General features: G+C 31.3%; 1 long non-coding RNA gene across 1 annotated transcript; it reads right to left on the bottom strand.

The window, feature by feature from the left end:
* Positions 1-4,454: 4,454 nt before the first annotated feature.
* Positions 4,455-6,945, bottom strand: LOC114344175 (uncharacterized). Its single transcript, XR_003654663.2, has 3 exons — positions 6,838-6,945; positions 6,531-6,781; positions 4,455-6,115 (listed from the first exon to the last, which is right to left on the bottom strand). It is a non-coding gene; the product is annotated as an uncharacterized LOC114344175 (long non-coding RNA).
* Between the last annotated feature and the right edge of the window lie 387 nt (positions 6,946-7,332).

Raw genomic sequence — 7,332 nt, 5'->3', positions numbered from 1 at the left:
TCGAAACCAAAAGATCCGATATGAAGTTGTGTTTATTCTTCTTCTTCTCTTCATTTGAATGGCCTTAGCTGCCAGGGCTATCCGGCCAGGATCCGTGAATATAGACTTGAATATTCAAGAGCCGTACCTGCATTGGGACTACGTGCATTATCGCCTGAGTCGATCGTATTCTAAGGAATATAGACGGTTCTAGAAGAGACCACACTAAACGTGACTAAACTCAACACGGACGTTTGCATAGGTATATATTAACATAGAGTGAGCCTTCACTCCGCGCGTCCTGACGACAATATCTCTTCGACTGGTTTGCGCTATCTCTTTCTAGCACATTGTACCGAGAAACTAAGATGACATTAAGGTGTGAATATAGGCACGGAAGAGGAGGACAACTGTCGTAGCTTAATATGCGTAAGAGTGAAACAGCACTAATCCAAAGAAAAAAGATGGCGTCGTCACTTCGCTTTGAATGATACTCTCTCTATGTCAATTTACCTCTATGGACGTTTGCTGTGATTGGCAGTCATCGTCATCGGATTGCATGATTTGAGTTTCCACTAGACTTGTGTTATGGACATATTTTACGGGCTGTGATTGGTCGTATTCAAATCAATGACATATTTGATGACATTTAAAAGAAATACGTAACCCTGTTTTCTCGTTTGTTTTTGTTTATGTAGTGTGTTTATGTTATACAAAAGAAAAATATTGATATTTTAGTTATTAATCTTGGATTTTGAGACTATTTTATACGTTTATACTTGTTTATTGTATTCATTTTTAAACAGCCATATTATTTCCAGCAAAAGTTATGGAACGTTTACAGATACATAGTAATATTTATAAAAAAAAAAAAACAAATTACTTTCTGCTTGCTTCCTATATTTTGTAAATTTTTAAAGCTTCCTCCCAGACTCATTTGAGTATAAGGTGGTTCATTTTTCCGAAATAAATGGAAAGGATGGCGCATTTAATGCAGTGATTTGAGCTAATATAACAACACAAGAAGATGCTCAAAATTGTCAAAAAGAATATGAAAATGTTAATAAAGTAAATTTTAGAGTTCTAAGAACTTATCCAAATGATTCTATGAAGCTTGTTTTCAAGGTAAATATTGATGTTAATATATTCACTTTCTAACTTTATGGGTTTTATATTTTGTAGGGATGAATAATTAACATTGGAGAGAATTTTTAAGTATTTTGCTAAGCAACAAATTTTGTGTTCATTTTGATTTAAAGTTCAAAACATATATTCATATATTGTAAGATATTAAATAGATTTTTTTTATTACTGAAAGACTATCGATGCCATCGCAATACTCAGGCTAATTTGCCTTCATCAAAGACAAAAAATCCGTCATCTAAACATGTTAACTGTCAGGCATTCTTAATAATTACAGTGAAACCATCAAGTATGAAAAGGTAAAGTCTATTTGCTAATCTGAGACACAACTACTGTCTAGTGACGTTGGTAATTTTTTTTGAGAAGTTAGGTTGCTAGACGTAACTGGAAAAGACTACACAACCAAACATAACTACTCATAGCCAATATTATTATTAACAGTAAACAGGCATAAATAACATAACATACACCATACACCAATCAATAATTATTTATTTAAACCTTTATAATGTATTGATAACAGATGAGAAAAGTATTTATTGTACAAAATAAAAATATTTTATAGAAATAAATTCCACAAAATTTTATGAGTTTAGTATACACTCCCATTATTTCCAACAATTATTTTTTTTTAGTGAAAGATCAAGTTTGTTTGAGCAGTTAATATCTATTGTTGGGTAGGAATTTTTGTGTTGTAAAGACAACACTTATATATTACGATTATAGATATTAAAGCTGCTTTTGATTGTATAAATAGAGAAATAATATGGTCAGTAATGGAAGACCTGGAAAGCCCACAAAAGATAATAAGCCTGGCAAAAAGTACATATAAAATTATATAGAAATGTACTGGCTAAAGTACAAATAAACGGAAACTGATTGCCAATAATAAATCTAAGAGGAATAAAACAAGGGGACAGTTTCATTCATATTAGTAATGGATTGAGTAATGAAGAGTGCTAAAAGAAGGTCAAGGCAAACAGTCAACAATAGGGTATAGGAATTTAGTACCAGTGAAAATGGAAGGATTACTATATGCAGATGACCTAGAAATAATAGCAGACGATAAAGAAAAAATGCAAAAATTAATGAATATATGGGTGGAAGAAATAGAAAATTTGAAAATGGAGGTAAATGTAAAGAAAACGAAGACCATGATAGTAACCCAAAAGAAAAGGGAAGAAATAAACCAAACGTTATTTAGTCGCAAAAATGAAATAATGGAAACAATCTCGACGTTTGAATACCTGGGAGTAATAATATCAGAGGATGGAAAGGTAGACAAAGAAATCTCATACAGGGCGAAAAAAGCAAATAAGATCTACTATGCACTAAATAAAACAATATTTGGAAAGGAAGAAATAAAACTAAAGGTATACAATGCAATATACGTATCAACTTTAAAATTATGCAAGTGAAACATGGGTAAACAATGCAAAAATAGACAGTACAATAAGCGCAGCGGAGATGAAGCAGTTGAGAAAAATAGCAGGAAAAACAAAATTGGACAGAATAAGAAATGAGGATATTAGACAAAGGCTAAATAGCAATCGATAATAACGAAGATCCAAAAAAAAAATTAAATTGGTATGGACACATTAACCGAATGAACCAGGGAAGACTACCAAAGCAGGTGATGGAATCAAAAAGGTATGGTAAAAGAAGGAAATGGAGGACAAGAAAAAGGTGGATCGATCAGATTATAGAAATTGGGCAGGAAAAACACATACACAAATGAAAGAGTTAGCAAAGGACCGCAAGAAATGGAAGAGATGGATAGAGGATGAAAAGATCTGACACCCCTGAGGGGCATAAGGAGTTTCGAGAAAGAAGAATTTTTATTAAGAATTTGTCACTCAGATAGGTTCTTCTAAACTGTGGTGGTAATTCAATGGCTTCTCCAAATAACGCTTCAACAGGAGTGGATCTCATGGCACCTAGACAAACAATCAATTGAATTCAGCAATTGATCGTTACATTTATTTTCTTTAATAAATTGGTGCTAGCAGATGCATATAAGATGGTGGCATAGTCTATGATCGACCTTATGTATGATCTAAAGAACAGCTCACTAATAAACAATTTAAAAAACGTTCTATTTGTTTTTTTCTCTATACCTACCATTAATTCCATCATAAAGTTAGTATGACTATTTTATGGCAATTCATTTAATTAAATTAAATATGTATTGCAGTTTAGGCAGGGGAATGGCCACTCTCGTATTAAAATTTCCTTCTGAAGTTCTTACAACCCTTAAACTTTTATATGTTAATACTTTGTTAGTCTCTGAGCCAATTTAGTACATCAGATCAAATAAGTCTGAAAGTTAATCATACATTTTTAAGACACAAATAAATATAATATTATCTCTTTTATAAGTATAAATTATACTATTTAATTTTCTTATAACATTACTACCCCCTAGTTATATAATTTTTGCTGAATGTAGATCCGAGAAAACTATAAGTACTTAATAAAAAACAGCATACAAAGTACGTAAATACTCTGAAAAATATTAACTTTACATTTATAAATTAAGATATTCATTTGTATTATAATATTTATTGTAGAAGAACTATAACTTTACAAATTTAAAATGTAAATATGTATAAGTATTATAACCTTAAAACTAAAACTGCAACAAACGAGTGAGAGAGATTCCTAATCCTAAATGTCCTTGATTTGAATACGACCAATCACAGCCCGTAAAATCCGTCCATAACACAAGTCTAGTGGAAACTCAAATCATGCTGTCCGACTCGACACCGTTAAGCCATTAACAAATTGTCAGCTTGCTAATAATCAACTTTTTTTTCATACGCGGGATCCAGGTCTATTTCTTGTATCTAGTATCTCCATGTACTTTCTCATTGCTCAGTAATATCGATCCTACATACATAAAACTATCATCTTGTGGAGCTCTTGTTTATCCCAGCTAACTACTCTATGTGGATTTGTAATACCATATTTAAAAGAATATTCTGTTTTCGTTGCTTGAACTCTGATCGTTACCATCTCATACATGTCTAGCAGCACTCACATATTCAGCCGGTATTCCTTTCCTACTTAGTACCAGTAGGTTTCCAGTAACTTTGTCATATGTTTCTCACGATTAATAAATACTATGTGCGAGTCTTTCTTTTTATCTTTCTCAAGTTTTTCCATTAGCTGTCTTAAAATAAAAATTGCTGTTGTGGACCTGCCTTGCATAAATTCAAAATGACTTTAATTTCTAGAACCTTACACTAAATATTGTTTTCACCATAAATATACGATAATAAAAAATGTTTACTGAAAATAACTATTGCAAACTAAATAAAACACTAAATACCTAATGTTTAAAATTTTTTATTCTTTATTAAAAATCTCGGAAATCAAAGGAGGGGAGGCTCTTATTGGTGCAATGGCGAAGGTAAAACCCCTCTAAACCCCGCCTGGGACCCAGTAATATTTTGATTTTTAAAGTACAACTCTAGTATATTATAATGTTGTCTATAAAATAACATCATTACTTAACAATTCTTTAAAATTCAGACCTAAATTAAGTATGCGTATATATGTAAATATAATCTTATAAGAAATTTCACAATATTTATGAATCAAGTAAAATCTATAAAAACAAACTAACATTCTTGTAAATTAGCCTATACAACTACAGTAGAACCCCGATCCGTGTGCAGATTATCCGGGCTGCGGATTATCCGTGCTATGATTTTCTATTACTCAAATTGAATTTTTAAGGTTTTATCAAAATAGCATCACTTTAATCACTCGACAGAAACTCTATATGCAGAAAAGGAGACTCATAATGAAAGATTTATTTTTTCTGTTATTTTTTTATGATAGGTAAGTACATATCATGCATAAGAAATTCTTATGAAATATTCTTATATGAATCATATACAGTGAGCACGTAAAGGTTGGAATAAATTCATTTTCTCAAGAACGGACGATTTTGGGAAAAAATCCCGAAACAGGTCAATTTTTATTTTTAAATTAAGACTTTTTGGCATATATGTCATACTAGTTATGTCACCCATCTGGGCGTGATGACGTCATCGATGTTTTTTTTAAATGAGAATAGGGGTCGTGTGATAGCTCATTTGAAAGGTAATTCAATTCTTTATTCAGTAATATAAACATTAACATAATTATTTATACAGGGTGCCCAAAAAAAATTTTTTTGAATTAAATTTATTGACATAAAAAGAAGAATGAGTGTAATTTATTTAATTCAAAATACATTTTACTGCTATCATAAAACAGGAAAAAATGTGTTTTTGGCAAATAAATATTGTTTTTGGCTTAAATTCAATATTAAAGCAGGTACCCACCAGCCTCGTGACAATTTGAACATTTAATTTAAGCAAAAAGCAATGATTATTTTTCAAATATACATTTTTTTCTGTTTTCTGCGAGCAGTAAAATGTATTTTGAAATAAATAAATTACATACATTCTTCTTTTTATGTCAATAAATTTAATACAAAAAAAAATTTTTTTGGACACCCTGTATAAATAATTATGTTAATGTTTATATTACTGAATAGAGAATTGAATTACCTTTCAAATGAGCTATCACACGACTACTAGTCTCATTTAAAAAAATCATCGATGACGTCATCACGCCCAGATGGGTGACGTCACTAGTATTATATATATGCCAAAAAGTCGTAATTTAAAATTAACAATTGACCTGTTTTGGGATTTTTTTCAAAAGTCGTCCATTCTCGAGAAAATGAATTTATTCCAACCTTTACGTGCTCACTGTATAAGAAATTAATGATTGGATCATCTGTGCTTTTCAATTATCCGTGCCACTTCCGGTCACGAGGAGCACGGATAATTGGGGTGCTAAGTACCTACTGTATAATAAAAATTTAATACAGATACAAAACAAAAAACATTTGTGAGCTAAAAAACTATCTTAATATCAAATTCAATGTTTACTCAGTTTCTCTTTTTATTTTCTCCCAAACACCTTGCAGCATCATCTAAAACAGAGTTAGTATTATTCATAAGGTATTTTTCAGCTCATATACTTTACAGTTGCACTGGTAACAGGGAATACAAAAAATGTTACAAACTCTACAAAACAATGTGTAAGGCTGTTGTCTCCAATAGATGTTGTAGGCTGCGTATGTCACGCTGTAGGAAAATTGTTCATTTTCGTTCTTTTAATAAACTTTGAAGGACAGAAAACTATCTTACAACCGAAAAGAGTTACAGAAAAGAGTAATTCTAAAACAAATTCAAATTACAGAGTAATTTGTAGTAGCCACCGACTTAACTGGTGGTATCCAATAGATGCCTTAGGCCGTGTACAGTGTTTATTGGAGACCACTGCCTTACACTCACTTTCATATACCTGTGTTAAAGTTACATTATGTAATTTAATAGGATCCCTACCTGAAATTGCTCATGTATCTTCACATTCTTGAATCTCATGAAATTTTATTGGGTGGCACCTCATTAATTTCTCTACAACCATTTTTTCTTGTAGTTTTTACAGATGCATGGTTCAGCATGTCCAGCATGTGTTTTCCAATACATAACTGATAGAAAGCTGTCCTTGATCTCACAGTTTGCAAATCAGTCTGGAGGGACAATGAATGGAACAGGTTTCTCTGTCCTAATTATTTTATAGTTGGGCTTATATCCTAAAGATAGACAAGTACCTATAAGTTTTAATTATTGCAACTAATAAAGGACTTACCACATCAATGAATATAATATACTCTCCTAGCATCTATACTCCTTGCATATTATTATGTTATTTCTGTTACACTCATAGCATGAAATTGATTAAAAACTATACTCATAGCGTTGATTGATAAATATAGGGGGAAGATACGAAACCGTGTGCATTATTTTGTTCCCTTTAAAATCTGCCTGTATAGTGGCGCGCCTAGCGTAAATTTGTTGAAGCTAGCCAAGAACAAGCACTTATTCTACGTGGTCCGTATTCAAAATTTTAACGCACAGTCGCTATCATATTAATCTGTATTAATACCTGTATTAATTTTTTTTTTCTGCAAAAACGTTGAAAATATAAATTGACTATAGAGTTTTTTTCACTAGTCTTGACCTCACAAGTAAATACTTTTCGAGTTATTTGCTCGTGAATATATTCATGTTTCAAAAAAAGTATATTTCGTGAGGAAATGAGGAAGTATTTCGTCAAAAAAATATTCATAGCAAAAATACAGCT

Source organism: Diabrotica virgifera, chromosome 5 (assembly GCF_917563875.1).
Source record: "Diabrotica virgifera virgifera chromosome 5, PGI_DIABVI_V3a".
Classification (NCBI taxonomy): domain Eukaryota; kingdom Metazoa; phylum Arthropoda; class Insecta; order Coleoptera; family Chrysomelidae; genus Diabrotica; species Diabrotica virgifera.
Note: the sequence above shows the minus strand (reverse complement) of the source record. Positions and strands in the feature narration are given on the sequence as shown.